Here is an 18528-nt window from a genome sequence, read left to right as displayed (position 1 = left end):
CACCATTTGCCAACTTCATGTAACATCTAATTTGCTGTGAAACTACAGCCATTTATCAAGCGGAAGCAAACTGCTGGCCTTTCACTCCCATCTGTTATTGTCGGGGCAAATTACTACCCTCAACTTTCATTCTTTACCTTCAGAAACAGTATTTTTCACATAATTCTTCATGTTTTACAATTTCAGGGCTCTATGAATGACTGCTAAAGCACTAAAAATCTCTTCTGAACAAAGTAGTACTACAAGAAGTAATCTTGAAAAAAAAGTTGAAGCAAATCAGTCTAAAGCAAAACAACAATAAAAGTTTATATATTATATTTTTAATGCCTACTAAAATAGGTTTATCTGCCAAAAAGGGGATATGCCACAGAAACTAAACCAAGTCCCCTAGGGATTTCATTATTGATTTCACTGAGACTCTGGACAGCAGTGAAATTTAAAACCAAGATCGCTGAAGACCTCAATAAAATCAGAGTCAAAGAGAACAAGAATACACCTCCTGTTTATATACTGCACTTGCAACAGTAGTGGAATCCAATGTTCCTGATAAATGGGTTCACCCTTGACTTTGCTTAAGGAAAAATATATCCAGTAGTCAGTCAACAGTACCAATCTGTTCAATGAGTTCAGCTGCAAGTTATTGCTATCTAGCATTAAAATTTGCTACCGGCAGGCAAAAAGACAAGCCTCTTCTTGAAGAAAGCATCTTTTCTTTTGTCATTTTTTTTAATCAATATTTTTGGCAAAAAGCATTTTAAGTATTTTAAGTAACAATTAAAATATAACAATACAAAAAAGTATTTTAAGGAACAATTGAAGACAAAGAGGTTGCTCAGTGGATGTGTGACTGTCTTTAATTATTGGAATACTTCTTTAATTAGGAAACCAAACATTCCTTATCATCCTAGGATAACCAATTATTTCCAATACCTAAGATTTCATATTTCTGGGGAAACTACCCAATATCCCAACCAGTTGTTGCAGAGATAGCGGGTTTCTGGCAGCAGTCTTTGCTTTCTCATTTGATGCTTAATTGTTGCTGTAGTCAGGCATGGCTGTCTCTGAACTCTGCCACTTCTATTCTTTCATTGACCTGGGTCATTCACAATCCACATGGTGGATAAAGCTCAAATCCCGGAAGCCTTGTCTACCACTATTTGGCAGCATTGTAAATTCAGTGAGAGGATGGCAAGCAAAGGATGTAAATCCAAACTGGCATAGCTGGAATTACACTTTTCAAACAGATGAGTGCGGCTTTATGACCCTACTCCAAGAAATTATCTCCTGTAATTATAAGAAGGAAAAAAAAAGGAGTGTTTAGAGAGCAGGGCAATTTCATATCTGGGCAGAGAGGGAAGAGTGATGGCTGTTTACCAAAGGGCCGTGCAATGTCCCTAGTCACAAGAACTGCCTTGTTCAATAGCATGGCTGTAGTCAGTATGGCTTTGAGAAGCCAACACCCCATCCCATCCCAAGTGTCTGACATGGGCTTTCACTAACAATTCATTTACCTTAAGTCACCATGTCCCTCAGGAATCACCCTTCCAACCTTGAAATGAGAGGTTTCAGAGACAGCTAGAAGACTGTAGCACTCACCAACATGGAAATCTTCATATGCATCTTTATGTCTTAGTCTTCAATTGTTTTGCCCTTAAAGCTTTTTTATATAAATTGCATAGTCTTTTCCATTATTTTCAAGACAATAGGTAGCACTTATTAATGCTCCATATAAAAAAAACTTAGGATCTTCCTCCAAAGTATTCACAGTTCAGAGTGGCTTCCTGAAATGCATATTTTAATCTTGTTTAGGAATATTTCCACATATTGGTTTTGTAGATTAGAATTCTAGAGATACTGTGATCTCTGAACAACTACTTTCACAATGAATTTTATCTTTAGAACACATCTGATAGGTGTGAAAGGATTTAACCCCATAAAATAGAGATAAGTAAACAATTTCCATACAGAAACATAACCCTGAATCTTTAGAAGCTAAGCAGAGTGCTTTAGCTACACAATCCTTTTGGTTCTGCTAGGTACATCACTGTGTTGTGCATTAGAAAATACTGAATACTTAAAAAGCTATTCATAATAGATTATTTTTTATGGAAGGACTCCCTAAGTCACCTTTAGGTAACAGAAAACAGAAACCAGCACCCACTGGAGTTAGTGAGAAATTTGTCCGGGACTATCTAGCATAAGCAAATCAATTTAATCTTTTCCTCCCTTAGTTTTTGTGTTTCATAAATTTGAGGCAGACAGGTAGTCAAATGTGAGATTCTCTGTAAGCAGTTGTCTTGAGTTACACATCTCCATTACAAGTAATAATCTTAAAAAGCTGTTAACAGCAAGTTAATAAATTAATGGCACATATACTATGGTCAGCCCTATATTTTTAGGCTGTAATCCTTCCATTGTCTTGTGCTAATCTCTCTCCTGCCCTTAAATTTTAAATGCATAGAAAATGGCAAGGGCAGCTCTACAATGCGCTGCAGAACTGATCCGTGGATCTGGAGTTTTAGTTTTCAGCTGCACAGCACATTGCCCTAGTACTGCGTAGATATTGGCAGCCAACATGCATCAGGACAGGAGACTGCAGTGATGCAGAGCTGACTCATCAGTCCTGAAGGTCACTGAAATTACTCTTCTGAGACTGCATTTGGGAGTATTACTAACCAGGGAAAAGAAAGAGAACTGCGCAACATCAAGGCTAAGTGCCGGGGTCCTGCATTTGGGTCACAACAACCCCATGCAACTCTACAGGCTTGGGGAAGAACAGCTGGAAAGCTGCCCAGCAGAAAAGGATCTGGGGGTGTTGGTCGACAGCCGGCTGAACATGAGCCAGCAGTGTGCCCAGGTAGCCAAGAAGGCCAACAGCATCCTGGCCTGTATCAGAAATAGTGTGGCCAGCAGGACTAGGGAAGTACTCGGCCCTGGTGAGGCCGCACCTTGACTACTGTGTTCAGTTTTGGGCCCCTCACTACAAGAAGGACATCGAGGTGCTGGACCGTGTCCAGAGAAGAGCAACGAAGCTGGTGAAGGGTCTGGAGAACAAGTCTTATGAGGAGCGGCTGAGGGAACTGGGGTTGTTTAGCCTGGAGAAAAGGAGGCTGAGGGGAGACCTCATCGCTCTCTACAACTACCTGAAAGGAGGTTGTAGTGAGGTGGGTGTCGGTCTCTTCTCCCAAGTAGCAAGTGATAGGACGAGAGGAAACGGCCTCAAGTTGCGCCAGGGGAGGTTTAGATTGGATATTAGGAAGAATTTCTTCACCGAAAGGGTTGTCAAGCATTGGAACAGGCTGCCCAGGGAAGTGGTTGAGTCCCCATCCCTGGAGGTATTTAAAAGACGTGTAGATGAGGTGCTTAGGGACATGGTTTAGTGGTGGACTTGGCAGTGTTAGGTTTACGGTTGGAGTCGATGATCTTATAGGTCTTTTCCAACCTAAATGATTCTATGATTCCATGATCAACCTCTTCCAGAAACAACCTCCTCTGTCTCGAAAGAAGGAAATTTCTTCTTTTACCACCAGAAAACATCTCAGACCCAGAAACTAAAATAATACTGAGCAGAGCAGTCCATTTCCCAGTATAATTTCTTTGCAATAGTCCCAACAATGTGATATTTTAACTTTGCTCAGTTATTCAGAAAAGGAATGTCTCTTTCACATCCTAACTTGGTGTTAACTGTCAAATAGCCAAACACAATCTTATTTGGAAAAAATACTACTTCTTTCTCAATACCTCTGTGGCTCATTACCTCACATTCCAGTGTTTATGGAACAGCACCATATACCATAATTCACAGGAATGGTTAGAAGCGTAAGTGTTCTTTTGTTATATCAAGTGCCCAGTATATTCACAACATTACAGCAAAACCATTTACCAGGCTGTTAAAGATGCTAAGCAAATTTGTGCATCAAAGGAAAAGTGCTTGGGACTTTTTCCAAGGGCTGCTTTTTATGGAAAAGAAACATCAGATTTATTTTAACAACTTCTTATAATAAAGCATGAATGTGCCAATCTGCATTAAATAACATAGTGTCTAACTCAAATCCAAGTGAACTCCATAGGAAAATTGCCACTGAGCTCAATGAGGACTGTAAAAGATTCTCAGATTATAAATATCTGCTGTTGAAAACAAGACAGGAAACGTCAGCATTATTCTTTTCCTTAATGGAATTTAAGCAATCAGCTAAGATCCTTCCTGTATTTAAAAAAAACCCAAAATCTGTTAAATGTACTTTATCTCTCTTCTAATGTTGTCATTGCTAAAACTTCTTTTTAACATCCTTCCAATTTACCTCCCTGTGCTGCAGTGCCTGGTTGTGCCATTCTGCCCTAACCATCAACTGCCAGAGAAGGGAAGTTTCTTCAGATTTTTTCCTTTTCCCTGCAGCACTCTGTGCAGATGCTTCCTTGCATGTCACCGCAACTCCCACCTTCATATGGAAAATGGAGCACAGTAGCATCAGGGAAAAGCATATAAATGCAAAATGTGCAGCAAAGGGGTAAATACTGAAATGAATATTTCAGAAAAAAATAATTTAAGAAGTCTGTCTTTCCTTTTCCCAGACATCTCTACCTGAATACATTTTTAGTCTTTTACTCCCTCCCTTCAGGGAGAAGTCTCTGAATTTTGATAATTTCAGAAAGTCTCTGTTAAAGTTTCCAAATTGCCACGGCCTACTTACTAATGGGCTTTCATCACTATGGCAGCTGAAGCCAAAGCCAAAGCTCCAATTAAAATCCTCTGGGGGATATTTCTGGTCTTGGGGTCATTACTGCAAATGCAACTTAGTTTTAAGTTCATCTACCATCTCTGCTGAAAGTCAGACAAGACAATACAACCTATAGGGGTTTCACACATGGGGAAACCATTCTTTCCCTCAAGCAGATTTTCTTTGACATGTATTTATTACAAAATCAAAGTTTCTCAGTTTATATATAATTTCTACCCTTCCTCCTAGTTCAATTCAGAGAATTTCATTGGCTTGGTAGCCCATGAATAATGAATGACAGGTCTGTTCACAAGCATTAAGGGCTGTTGCAGCGAGCCTTGCACTCCAGATTAGACACTGAACTTTGCAGTATATAAAATTATTTATGGTTGAATCTTCCTACAGTCTGGAAATCAGTAAATTTTCTTGGAAAAACCCCCACAGTTTATAACCTACCCCTGATACTTGTACTGTAACATTTATTAAGTACAATAAAAATCTCAGGTTGTTTGCCAAAGTACCCCCTTAAACATAATTTACTTAATGGTGCTCTTTGAAAGGACTTTCTAGTTTTGTGAGGTTCTTCTTTCATCACAGCTTTATTGCTGTTTCCTGAAGAAATCACACAATTATAATAGCTGTGTTACAGTGGAAAAGTTATATTTTTGAATACTTAGGTTTACTTTTGTGTGCTTTAGAAACTTCTCATTTGGTCAAACGTATTCTTCCTATCAACTAATTTACCAGCTGTGGAATATCCCTGAGTCTATGCAACCACTGCAAAACCGAACAAGATGCTGTTTGTAAGCCTTTAATGAGAATTGGGTTTAAGCTTTTCCCCGGCAATCATCCAGATTCCCAGCTCCATGGGAGAACTTGCCCAAAGCTTTTATTTTGCTTTATATATAGTCATGAAGATAAACAGTGCTACTAATCAATTTCTGAACTTGAATTCACTGTCCTATTCTAGCAGCAAAAGCTTTCCTGGTCTGAAAGAGCAGAGCAACTGTTCCACCCAAAGGCAAGAGATCTTGCTCTGCCAGGAGATAGACTCACTTGAAAGCCTCAAAACACCTTCATCTTCTGATTCTTTACTGGATGTGTGCAATTCTGCACCGTGATGTTTTTATACAAATTGCAAATGTAATATGAAATCAATTGCCTCTGCATACAATGCAGGCAAGTACTATTAATTTCAGGTTTTATAAAGAAGAAAATGAGAAGGCGCATCTGCCAGCTAGATGTTTCAGCACAAAGTGAACGTTTCTGGAATTAAAACAAGCCATAAAGTAGTCCCTCCAGTCTTTGTCCTTAAATTTTCATACAATGTGCTTAAGTACAATCAATTGGACTATATTATAAGACTGAAAAAGTCAATGCTATCCTGTAATTAGAATATCAAAAACAAGTAGAGAGGGAGAAAACCGGCAAATATCTTCAGGAAATACAAACCCATATCCAAATATTATCTTGAAAAGTCAATGCCTTTTAATACCTAAATTCTAAAATTTTACAAAGCAATTACCCTAATCAGTGGTGGAAACTGTAGTATCAAAAAGCAATGTATGAACAACAAAAAGTGGTAGCTCATATCCACTGATACACTACAAGAAAAAAATACCTGCTATCAGAAGTCAAAGGGCTCGGAAATCAGAAATCAATGAACCAGCATGTGTGAAGGCAAAAGCTGGCCATCTATATAATAAAAGTGGGCAGACTCCAGAGGCCAGTCAAGAGTCTAGCTTGGATTTATTTTTTTTTTCTTTTCTGACCCTGTACACTCTCCCTGCACCAACTTCAGTATGGAAAAAGTGAGGATCAGATCTAGTACTGAAAACACCTACTTTCATCTTCAAGTGTTTGAGTTATCATTTCTCATATCCTTTCTTACTTCCAGTCTTTGCCCTAGGAAGAAGCAGATGCCCCTAGAAATAGTTCAGACAGCCTCTGAGCTGAGGAGCAGAGGACTACTCTTGCTGCCCCATAATGGGAGGATACTTTCTGCTTACACAGCCACAACAAGCTTTTACAGGAGGGCACAGAATTTGCACCTAGTGAAATAGTTTCCTCCTACAAAAACAAGAACTGCTGTGGAGAACTGTCATCTCTAACTAGATAAATGTTCACCAAACTCCCAGGAAGTCCACTGCAATGCTCAGTACACATCAAAACTAGTTACCTTAAAATGAAAGAAAGCAAAGGCTCACCCTGTCAAGGAAAAGAAATACATTTGATTAATTATGAGCTCCGCCTCAGGTTCTGTGTCTTGCAGCTAAGTCTTCTTACCTTTTCCTAAATCTTCATTGTTATTTAGGAACCTCTAATCACCCTTTATGCCTCAAAAATACAAATCTCTGAAAATACTTAATGTCACCCAGTGGGAGTAGTTGTACAATTTTGGTCTGGTCCTTTGTGAAATTGTTAGAAACCTTTAGCATACCATGATTACATAAACTTTAAGGTCTATTCTTCCCTTTATGTGCATGCTTAACTCCTGTTAATGCCAATGAGAGTTATGTGCATATAACAATGAAAGATTAAACTATTTATTGTTTAAGAGGTGGTGATTAGCCCTGTGCTCCTTTAGGAAAAACTAAGGATATTGCAAGTACTATAGGGAGTTAATCTCATTACACACTACTAATAGCATTTGTGACGGAGTTTGCTTCTTAAATCAACCATAGGTGACCACCTGGTGCCTTGTAACTGGAACGCTGCTTCCACAACACATGCACAGACCAGTCTCTGCTTAGGAGATTAATCTGTAAACTGCTATGAATCTATTCTCCTAACACTTTCTCCCTCACTGAGAAAAACATGTGTTTTTATTTTCAGTTTGAATATTTGTAACTAAACAATAGAGCATTTTTAATTCATTTTTAACTACACAGATACTATAATTTTTTTTTTTTTTTGAAGAATCATGGATTCAAATACAAAGGTGTTTAGTTAGGAATGAATATATTGTGATGTTTTTCAGTGCAATCTTCACACAGGCTGGTTTTCTTGAGTTACCATATGATCAGATTCACCTAGTACTTTCCAAAAGTAAAATTGCTGCAGGGCTGATTTTAAGTACTCTTCAAGACAGCAATCTGAGAAAATAAAGACATCTGTAAAAGAGAAATGAGAACACTGAAAAACATATGAGATGTCTCTTTTGCCAGTCAGTATTGTCTTGTCTATAGAGGCTATCCATACTATTCTTAAATATATATGGAGATATTTTTAACTAGGTTGACTTCATAGAATCATAGAATAGTTTGGGTTGGAAGGGACCTCTGAAGGTCATCTAGTCCAACCCCCCTGCAATAAGCAGGGACATCTTCAACTAGATCAGGTTGCTCAGAGCCCCGTCCAACCTGACCTGGAATGTTTCCAGGGATGGGGCATCCACCACCTCTCTGGGCAACCTGTGCCAGTGTTTCACCACCCTCAGCGTAAAAAATTTCTTCCTTATATCTAGTCTAAATCTACCCCCCTTTAGTTTAAAGCCATTCCCCCTTGTCCTGTCGCAACAGGCCCTGCTAAAACGTTTGCCGCCATCTTTTTTGTAAGCCCCCTTTAAGTACTGATAGGCTGCAATAAGGTCTCCCCGAAGCCTTCTCTTCTCCAGGCTGAACAACCCCAACTCTCTCAGCCTTTCTTCAGAGGAGAGGTGTTCCATCCCCCTGATCATTTTCACGGCCCTCCTCTGGACCCACTCCAACAGGTCCGTGTCTTTCTTATGCTGAGGACCCCAGAGCTGGACACAGTGCTCCAGGTGGGGTCTCACCAGAGCAGAGTAGAGGGGCAGAATCCCCTCCCTCGACCTGCTGGCCACGTTTCTCTTGATGCAGCCCAGGATATGACTTAGTGAATACCAATTAAATCAGCAGAGTCATGCTGACTTACACCAGCTAGTGACCTAGCCCACAAATCACAGTTTTACTGCAGATCTGAACAGAAAGGCCACCAATCACTAATCAACCATTTTCATGCACCAACTGAGTAATTAAAGCAGATTTCATCATACAAATTTCATCATGTTGTTAAAAAGAAATTACCATTGGCAACCTCTGTTTCTCTATCTGAAATCTAGAAATTTACAAAATTTAAACTTAAGAAAGAGACTCATTCACACTAGGCTGTCCTGGTTTTGGCAGGGAGAGAGTTAATTTCCTTCCTAGTAGCTGGTACAGTGCTGTGTTTTGGATTTAGGATGAGAACAATGTTGATAACACACTGATGTTTTAGTTGTTGCTAAGTAGTGCTTACACCAGTCAAGGACTTTTCAGCTTCCCATGCTCTGCCGACTGAGAAGGCTGGAGGTGCACAAGAAGTTGGGAGGGGGCACAGCCAAACTGGCCAAAGGGACATTCCATACCATGTGACGTCATGCTCAGTACATAAACTGGGGAAAGCTGGCCGGGGGGGGCCGCTGCTCGGGGACTGGCTGGGCATCGGTCGGCGGGTGGTGAGCAATTGCACTGTGCATCACTTGTTTTGTGTATTATTATTATTATCATATTATTATCATTTTATTGCAATTATTAAACTGTTTTTATCTCAACCCACGAGTTTTCTAACTTGTGCTGTTCCAATTCTCTCCCCCATCCCACCGGGTGGGGGGGAGTGAGCGAGCGGCTGCGTGGTGCTTAGTTGCCGACTGAAATTAAACCACGACAGTCCTTTTTGGCGCCCAACGTGGGGCACGAAGGGTTTGAGATAATAACAGGTTAACCGGAGTGTATTAAAGAACTTATATCTCTTAATAGTTGTGGGTCACAATGTTGGTTTCTCTGTTCTCGATATTGATTTGTCTAATCTGCATCGCGCTCTTTTTCCTGCTGTACATGTTAAAGATTGGTGTTGGGTTTTGCAGTTTGCTGTGGTCTGCAGTGAATAGTAATGTCTCGCTTGTGAGGTTTGTTTTTAGAACATTGACCTTGACGTTAGTGTGGTATGTAAGTTTCGCAATGAAGCCGTTACTGTACCACGGAGACCATTTCGTGGAGACAACTAGCAATAACAGTGACTTTTCTGAGAGTTTTTTTTACGGAGGAAATACAGAATGGCAGTGTCACTACCTTCTTCTATGATGTTTCCTCCTTCATTACAGTAACTTTCCAGTATTTTGAACATCCTTGGGCAGTTAAGATACTTCTATTGGTCCTTCTTGGGAATATTGTTTCGGTTTTGTCTAAAGTTGGTAAGCAATTTAAGAATATCATCCAGAGATCTGCTCCAAGGCTGGATAGTCATGAGTGGCAGGGTGTGTGGGACAAGATGGGCAAGTACCTAGGCCAATGGGCACCCCCAGTGTTTTGGAACTTCACCCCTGAGCAAGTGCAGACTCCTGAAAAGTTAGTAGAATATTTGGACAAAGTATGCTGTCACCCTGGCAACTCCACAGAGATGCAGTTCATTGCAACGTGCTGGGGCCTGGCCCATGCCTACCGAGCCCTGTTCAACACCATTCAGTGCCCTCAAAGGGAAGAGAAGGTCTCTGGCTCTGACAGTAAAACGACACGCCCTGCGGCCACTCAGACCCGGGCAACGCGCCCTGCAGCCACTCCGACCCCAGCGACAGGCCGTGCAGCCACTCCGACCCCGGCAACATGCACTGCAGCTACTCAGATGCTGGCAACAGGCCCTGCGGCCACTCAAACCCGGGCAACACGCACTACGGCCACTCCAACCCCGGTGACAGGCTCTGCGGCCACTCAGACCCCGGTGACATGCACTGCAGCCACTCAGACCCTGGCGACATGCACTGCGGCCACTCAGACCCCGGTGACATGCACTGCGGCCACTCCAATCCCGGTAACATGCACTGCAGCCACTCAGACCCCGGTGACATGCACAGCGGCCACTCCAACCCCGGCGACATGCACTGCGGCCACTCCAACCCCGGCAACAAGCCCTGTGGCTGAACCAAAGAACCAGCCTGTGCCGGTATTAGTCACCCCTGTACACAAGAAGAAATTTTGGAAGAGGAAGTTGGCTCGTTTAGTAAGGGAGGAAGAAGCTTCTTCTAAAAGGGAACCGGAGGAAGAACTGTACGAATACCCTGGAGAAGGGCCATCACGAGAACAGGAGGAGGAGAGCCGGCCGCTGACCAGGGAGGAGGAAGAGGAAGAACTCATAAACGAGGCAGTGACCACCCGATCTCTATCCCTGAGTGAGCTGTGAGATATACGAAAAGATTTCAGCCGTCGTCCAGGTGAGCATATTGTCACCTGGCTGCTCCGATGCTGGGATAATGGGGCCAGTAGCCTGGAATTAGAGGGTAGGGAAGCCAAGCAGCTGGGATCCCTTTCTAGGGAAGGGGGCATTGATAAAGCAATTGGAAAAGGGACATGTATCCTCAGCCTTTGGAGGCGACTCTTGTCAAGCGTGAAGGAAAGGTATCCCTTTAAGGAAGATGTCATATGTCGCCCAAGCAAGTGGGCCACCATGGAGAAGGGTATCCAGTTTCTGAGAGAATTAGCTGTGCTGGAGGTGATTTATGATGACCTGAACAATGAACAACTATCCAAAGATCCAGACGAAGTCAAGTGCACACGACCCATGTGGCGGAAGTTTATAAGGAGCGCACCATCGTCATACGCCAATTCATTGGCAGTGATGACCTGGAAAGACGGAGAGGAACAAACAGTGGATGAATTGGCTAGTCAACTCTGGCAATACGAGGAAAGTCTCTCTTCCTCCCTCGTCTCGGCTGTGGAGAAACTGTCCCGGGAGATCCAGCAACTCAGAGAGGATAGGTCCTACTCCTCACCTGTATGGACCAATATCTCAGCTATTAGGAGTCAGCGTTCTTTTGCTCAAGAGAGAGAATATAAAGGGTACACACCACGGGGCACCCTATGGTTTTACCTGCGTGACCACGGAGAGGACATGAGGAAGTGGGATGGGAAACCTACTGCAGCCCTAGGGGCACGGGTACGTGAATTACAAGGGAAAACAATCCCAGAAAGGGGTTCTTCCAGGAAAATTGCTGCTCCAGTTTCCAGTGGGCAGTTCCCCAGAGAGAGTAGAAGGGCTGATCTTACTCTTGATCTTAATGAAGAAACTTCTGACTCGTATGTACAAGAAGTGAGAAATGAGTACTGTGATGAGGACTAGAGGGGCCCTGCCTCCAGCCAGGGGGAGGAAAGGGACAACCGGGTTTACTGGACTGTGTGGATTCGGTGGCCTGGCACATCAGACCCACAGGAGTATAAGGCTCTGGTAGACACCGGTGCACAGTGTGCCCTAATGCCATCAAGATATATAGGGACAGAACCCATCTGTATTTCTGGGGTGACGGGGGGATCCCAAAAGCTAACTGTATTGGAAGCCGAAGTGAGTCTAACTGGGAATGGGTGGCAGAAGCACCCCATTGTGACTGGCCCAGAGGCTCCGTGCATCCTTGGCATAGACTACCTCAGGAGAGGGTATTTCAAGGACCCAAAAGGGTACTGGTGGGCTTTTGGTATAGCTGCCTTGGACATGGAGGAAATTAAACAGCTGTCCGCCTTGCCTGGTCTCTCGGAGGACCCCTCTGTTGTGGGGTTGCTGAAGGTCGAAGACCAACAAGTGCCAATCGCTACCACCACAGTGCACCGGCGGCAATATCGCACCAACCGAGACTCCCTGATTCCCATTCATGAGCTGATTCGTCGACTGGAGAGCCAAGGAGTGATCAGCAAGACCCGCTCACCCTTTAACAGTCCCATATGGCCAGTGCGGAAGTCTAATGGAGAGTGGAGACTAACAGTAGACTATCGTGGCCTAAATGAAGTCACGCCACCGCTGAGTGCTGCTGTGCCAGACACGCTAGAACTTCAATACGAACTGGAGTCAAAGGCAGCCAAGTGGTATGCCACAGTTGATATTGCTAATGCGTTTTTCTCAATCCCTTTGACAGCGGAGTGCAGGCCACAATTTGCTTTCACTTGGAGGGGCGTCCAGTACACCTGGAACCGACTACCCCAGGGGTGGAAACACAGCCCTACCATTTGCCATGGACTAATCCAGACTGCACTAGAACAGGGTGGAGCTCCAGAACACCTGCAATACATTGATGATATCATCGTGTGGGGCAACACAGCAGGAGAAGTTTTTGAAAAAGGGAAGGAAATAGTCCAAATCCTGCTGAAGGCCGGTTTTGCCATAAAACAAAGTAAGGTCAAGGGACCTGCACAGGAGATCCAGTTTTTAGGAATAAAATGGCAAGATGGATGTCGTCAGATCCCAATGGATGTGATCAACAAAATAACAGCCATGTCTCCACTAACTAGCAAAAAGGAAACACAAGCTTTCTTAGGCGTCGTGGGTTTTTGGAGAATGCACATTCCAAATTACAGTCTGATTGTAAACCCTCTCTATCAAGTGACCCGGAAGAAGAACGATTTCAAATGGGGCCCTGAGCAACGACAAGCTTTTGAACAAATTAAAGAGGAGACAGATCATGCAGTAGCCCTGGGGCCAGTCCGGGCAGGGCAAGAGGTAAAAAATGTACTCTATACCGCAGCCGGGGAGAATGGCCCTACCTGGAGCCTCTGGCAGAAAGCACCAGGGGAGACTCGAGGTCGACCCCTAGGGTTTTGGAGTCGGGGATACAGAGGATCCGAGGCCCGCTATACTCCAACTGAAAAAGAGATATTGGCAGCATATGAAGGGGTTCGAGCTGCTTCAGAAGTGATCGGCACTGAAGCACAGCTCCTCCTGGCACCCCGACTGCCGGTGCTGGGCTGGATGTTCAGAGGGAGGGTCCCCTGTACACATCATGCAACTGATGCTACGTGGAGTAAGTGGGTCGCACTGATCACACAACGGGCTCAAATAGGAAACCCCAGTCGCCCAGGAATCCAGGAAGTGATCATGGATTGGCCAGAGGGCAAAGATTTTGGAATATTGCCAGAGGAGGAGGTGACGCGTGCTGAGGAGGCCCCAATGTATAATGAACTACCAGAAAATGAGAAACAATATGCCCTGTTCACTGATGGGTCCTGTCGTCTTGTGGGAAAGCATCGGAGGTGGAAAGCTGCTGTATGGAGTCCTATGCGACAAGTTGTAGAAACGTCTGAAGGAGAAGGTGAATCGAGCCAATTTGCAGAAGTAAAGGCCATCCAGCTGGCTTTAGACATTGCTGACCGAGAAAAGTGGCCAGTGCGCTATCTCTACACTGACTCATGGATGGTGGCAAATGCCCTGTGGGGGTGGTTGCAGCAATGGAAGTGGAGCAACTGGCAGCGCAGAGGCAAACCCATCTGGGCTGCCGCATTGTGGCAAGATATTGCTGCCCGGGTGGAGAACCTGGTTGTAAAAGTCCGTCACGTAGATGCTCACGTACCCAAGAGTCGGGCCACTGAAGAACATCAGAACAACCAGCAGGTGGATCAGGCTGCTAAGATTGAAGTGGCTCAGGGGGATCTGGACTGGCAACATAAGGGTGAATTATTTCTAGCTCGGTGGGCCCATGACACCTCAGGCCACCAAGGAAGAGATGCAACATACAGGTGGGCTCGTGATCGAGGGGTGGACTTGACCATGGACACTATTACGCAGGTTGTCCATGAATGCGAAACATGCGCTGCAATCAAGCAAGCCAAGCGGTTAAAGCCTCTCTGGTATGGAGGACGATGGCTGAAATATAAATATGGGGAGGCCTGGCAGATCGATTATATCACACTCCCACAAACCCGCCAAGGCAAGCGCCACGTGCTTACAATGGTGGAGGCAACCACCGGATGGCTGGAAACATATCCCGTGCCCCATGCCACCGCCCGGAACTCTATCCTGGGCCTTGAGAAGCAAGTCCTATGGCGACATGGCACCCCAGAAAGAATTGAGTCAGACAACGGGACTCATTTCCGAAACAACCTCATAGACACCTGGGCCAAAGAGCACGGCATCGAGTGGGTGTATCACATCCCCTATCATGCACCAGCCTCCGGGAAAATTGAACGATACAATGGACTGTTAAAGACTACACTGAGAGCAATGGGTGGCGGGACGTTCAAACATTGGGATACGCATTTAGCAAAGGCCACCTGGTTAGTCAACACGAGGGGATCTGCCAATCGAGCTGGCCCTGCCCAGTCAGAGCTTTTACGTACTGTAGATGGGAATAAAGTCCCTGTAGTGCACGTAAAAAATATGCTGGGGAAGACAGTCTGGGTTATTCCTGCCTCGGGCAAAGGCAAACCCATCCGTGGGATTGCTTTTGCTCAAGGACCTGGGTGCACTTGGTGGATAATGCGGAAGGATGGGGAAGTCCTATGTGTACCTCAAGGGGATTTGATTTTGGGTGAGAATAGCCAATGATCTGAATTATGTGATGTTAAGTACTAATTATAGTTATAATAGTTATACTAATAATACACAGATATACTAATAATACTAATAATATTATATGCCATACTAATGTTATTACACTAAGAATCACCCAGACTAATGAAGAATAACTTCAGTGAAACCAAGCAAAGCACAGTGATGATGGTACCAGAACTGACTTCAACATGAAACAATCCAACACCACATACCATCTCCATCTTTCCTGCCCTAGAAGATTATTACGACAGATGGAGCCCAAAGTCATGGACTAAATGAACTCACCAAACGTTTTAGAGGGATGGCCCACAGACGAAGGGAATGATATCTCTGTGTGTGTGTGTGTGTGTATATATATATATATAAAAAAGGGGTGGTGATTAATGAAAATGTACTGGAAAATATGAGACTTGAGCATGACGCAGATGGTATAGAATAAGGGGTGGATATTGTCCTGGTTTCGGCAGGGATAGAGTTAATTTCTTTTCTAGTAGCTGGTACAGTGTTTTGGATTTAGGATGAGAACAAAGTTGATAACACACCGATGTTTTAGTTGTTGCTAGGTAATGCTTACACTAGCCAAGGACTTTTCAGCTTCCCATGCTCTACCGACTGAGAAGGCTGGAGGTGCACAAGAAGCTGGGAGGGGGCACAGCCAAACTGGCCAAAGGGACATTCCATACCATGGGACGTCATGCTCAGTACATAAACTGGGGAAAGCTGGCCGGGGGGGCCGCTGCTCGGGGACTGGCTGGGCATCGGTCGGCGGGTGGTGAGCAATTGTACTGTGCATCACTTGCTTTGTGTATTATTATTATTATTATTATTATTATTATATTATTATTATTATCATTTTATTTCAATTATTAAACTGTTTTTATCTCAACCCACGAGTTTTTTTCTCACTTGTGCTCTTGCAGTTCTCTCCCCCATCCCACCGGGGTCGGGGGGGAGTGAGCGAGCGGCTGCGTGGTGCTTAGTTGCCGACTGAAATTAAACCACGACAGAATATTAGACCCTGACAATAATATTTCATATGTTCAACAGTAAACCCCTCATAATGATAGCTACAATTGAGGGAAATATTTTCTCTTTCGCATGCCAAAGTATAAAAGGATAATCAAATAATCCCAAGAAAATTGGCACATTTATTTACAAACTGTCCTTGGCTTGGTTGCTATAAAATTAAAAACACAAGTTCTTTGGCATAGCTCTCATTGTATTGGTATTTAATCTATTTGTATTTAATCTATTTGCTGTTAGTGAATATTAAATCTTGATATGCAACTGTAAACACGTCTCTGCTGTTCCCTCACATCAAAGAATGTGGACTTATATTTTATAGATGTATCATCAAACCACAGCATGTTTGCTGTTATTTTGATATATTTATAAAATGTCCCCTGCCACTCTCCCTTGAATGCTGTAAATCGCTTTCATTATCTGCTATGCGATACTGAGAATTCAATTGACATTGTAATATTTCATTTAATGCATGAAACTCTCAGAAACACTTCATAACATTCAGCTATGTCAGACCAGACAGTCCTTAAAAATATTAAGGGCTCATTTATATCTTCAGTGTATGGGTCATTTTTCAAGCTACAAGTTGCATATGCAAACTATGTTTGGGGAAGGATGTATTAATGAGCATAAAATCAATTAGTAGGTCTGAATCGAAGTTTTAATTACACTGATACAGTTCTGTGCATCCTACATCAGAACTTCTTTTCCCCCACTTGACTTCTTCTACATATTAACATACCTATGAGATGGTGCTTCATTCTCATTTCTCTGAAAATTGATCTATGCCAACATTAATATGCCCACATTTTCCCTATCCACTCCAAATATCTGAGCACTTATCAACCCCACCATTGTCAGACTTGATATACATGCCATTCTATATCCTTGTACATACTCACAATCCCTATAGCACCCTCCTTTATGTCATTTTAAACTCCATGAAAAATATTAATTGCCCATCTTATCATCAGATAATATATTAACCAATATGTTCATTTCAATTATGAACTGCAGTACATCTACAGATTTCATGGCAATAAATTCTAGACCTTTCTGAATTGCGAAGGGTCTTAATTCTGGCTCTGAACAACGTATTCCAGTGTTTGCCTCTTTCCTGTTTGTAAACTGGATCCCCAAGGTCTGAACACCCGTCAGAGGAATCACCGCCACTCAGGCAGAGTCCGGTGGCTTGCAAGGATCTGTCTTCACTGGCCAAATCCACAGCAGGGCTGGCTACTTGCAGCTCCTGGTGACTCGGAAGGAAATAGGAAAGCGGTAAGAAACCAGATTCCCCGGGAAGGTTTGGCTCTCTTACCTTACTATGAGGCTGAAGAGGGTCCCTCACTTTACGCCGTGGAATTTTGTTTCCTTTGCACCACTGGCATCGCAAAATGTTGAAAACTTTTGTGCTAATCAGTTACCAAAACTTTCATCCTTCTCCACTCATCCCTTGTCTCCTTTCTGTCTCCTGAGAAGTATGTGAACCAACACAGATGTGCAATATAAATGAGAAACACAAGAGCAGCACATGCTGCCCATGAACCCAGCACGTATTATGTGAGTTGAGGCAATGTAGACATCCAGGATATCCTCTGATTGCAGGTCCCCCAGGGGAGTGGACATGAGCAGTATCAGCACATCAGGCCCTAGCTCTCACTATTACTTATGACCTAAATAAGTGCCCATACCTCAGCTGTGCAGACCTGAGTCCTCCTTCACCTCCCTCCCCGAAAATAGACTGGGGGAAAGGAAGACTTTGTACAAATGTCCCTGATAATGCCAATCTTACACTGACTGGAAAGCAATGCTTTTCTGGTAATATTTTTTTAAATGGAATTGAATTTTTACATTTGTGGGGGCAGCAAAAGGAAGATAAGATTTGATACATTTTGCTTATATCTGAAAAAGCCTTTATCTAAGGAAAAATAAAAAAGACACTAGCAGAATGTGAATTTTATTGAAAGGGTATTTTCAATTAAAATATGCTTAGCTAAAATCTTTGACCAACTTTGCAATCTTTATTTTTAGTTATAGAGGTCAAAATTCTCATTTTGGTTTCCTTAGTGCTCCTTCCAGCTCACTCCCCTAGCTCTTGGGAGCACTTGCTTGCTTTATTCCTGACAAAACCCTTCCAGGCCACAGGGATGGCAGGTAAGTCCCTGTGTGCCGCATTTACATTTGGAGTGAGTGTCATGTTTCACAGCTGCATCTGTTGGCCTACTGTTTCTGCCATTATTTGCATTTCAAACAGAATCAATGGAAGCAATGAACTACAAAATAAATTGAAGCTCTGCATAGTTAAAACCAGTGTTTCTACAGAGAAAGCCCCTGAGATGTCTGATGCTTCCACCCAGATGGAACTGGTAAGGAAGGAGACCAGTACAGATGGTAGGTTGCAACGAGTGCCCAGACCCTTCTCCTGGAGAAAAGGTAAGTACCTGCAAAAGATGTGCACAGGTTGATGATCTTTTGCGTCAGGTGG

The 18528-nt window shown here is 43.3% G+C and overlaps 1 protein-coding gene across 1 annotated transcript in view; it reads right to left on the bottom strand.

Moving 5' to 3' along the window:
* Positions 1-18528, bottom strand: part of LOC143171869 (microtubule-associated protein 1B-like) — a 130353-nt gene that overhangs the window by 42250 nt on the left and 69575 nt on the right. The window lies entirely within an intron of this gene.

This window comes from Aptenodytes patagonicus, chromosome W (genome assembly GCF_965638725.1).
Source record: "Aptenodytes patagonicus chromosome W, bAptPat1.pri.cur, whole genome shotgun sequence".
NCBI classification, from domain to species: Eukaryota; Metazoa; Chordata; class Aves; order Sphenisciformes; family Spheniscidae; genus Aptenodytes; species Aptenodytes patagonicus.
Note: the sequence above shows the minus strand (reverse complement) of the source record. Positions and strands in the feature narration are given on the sequence as shown.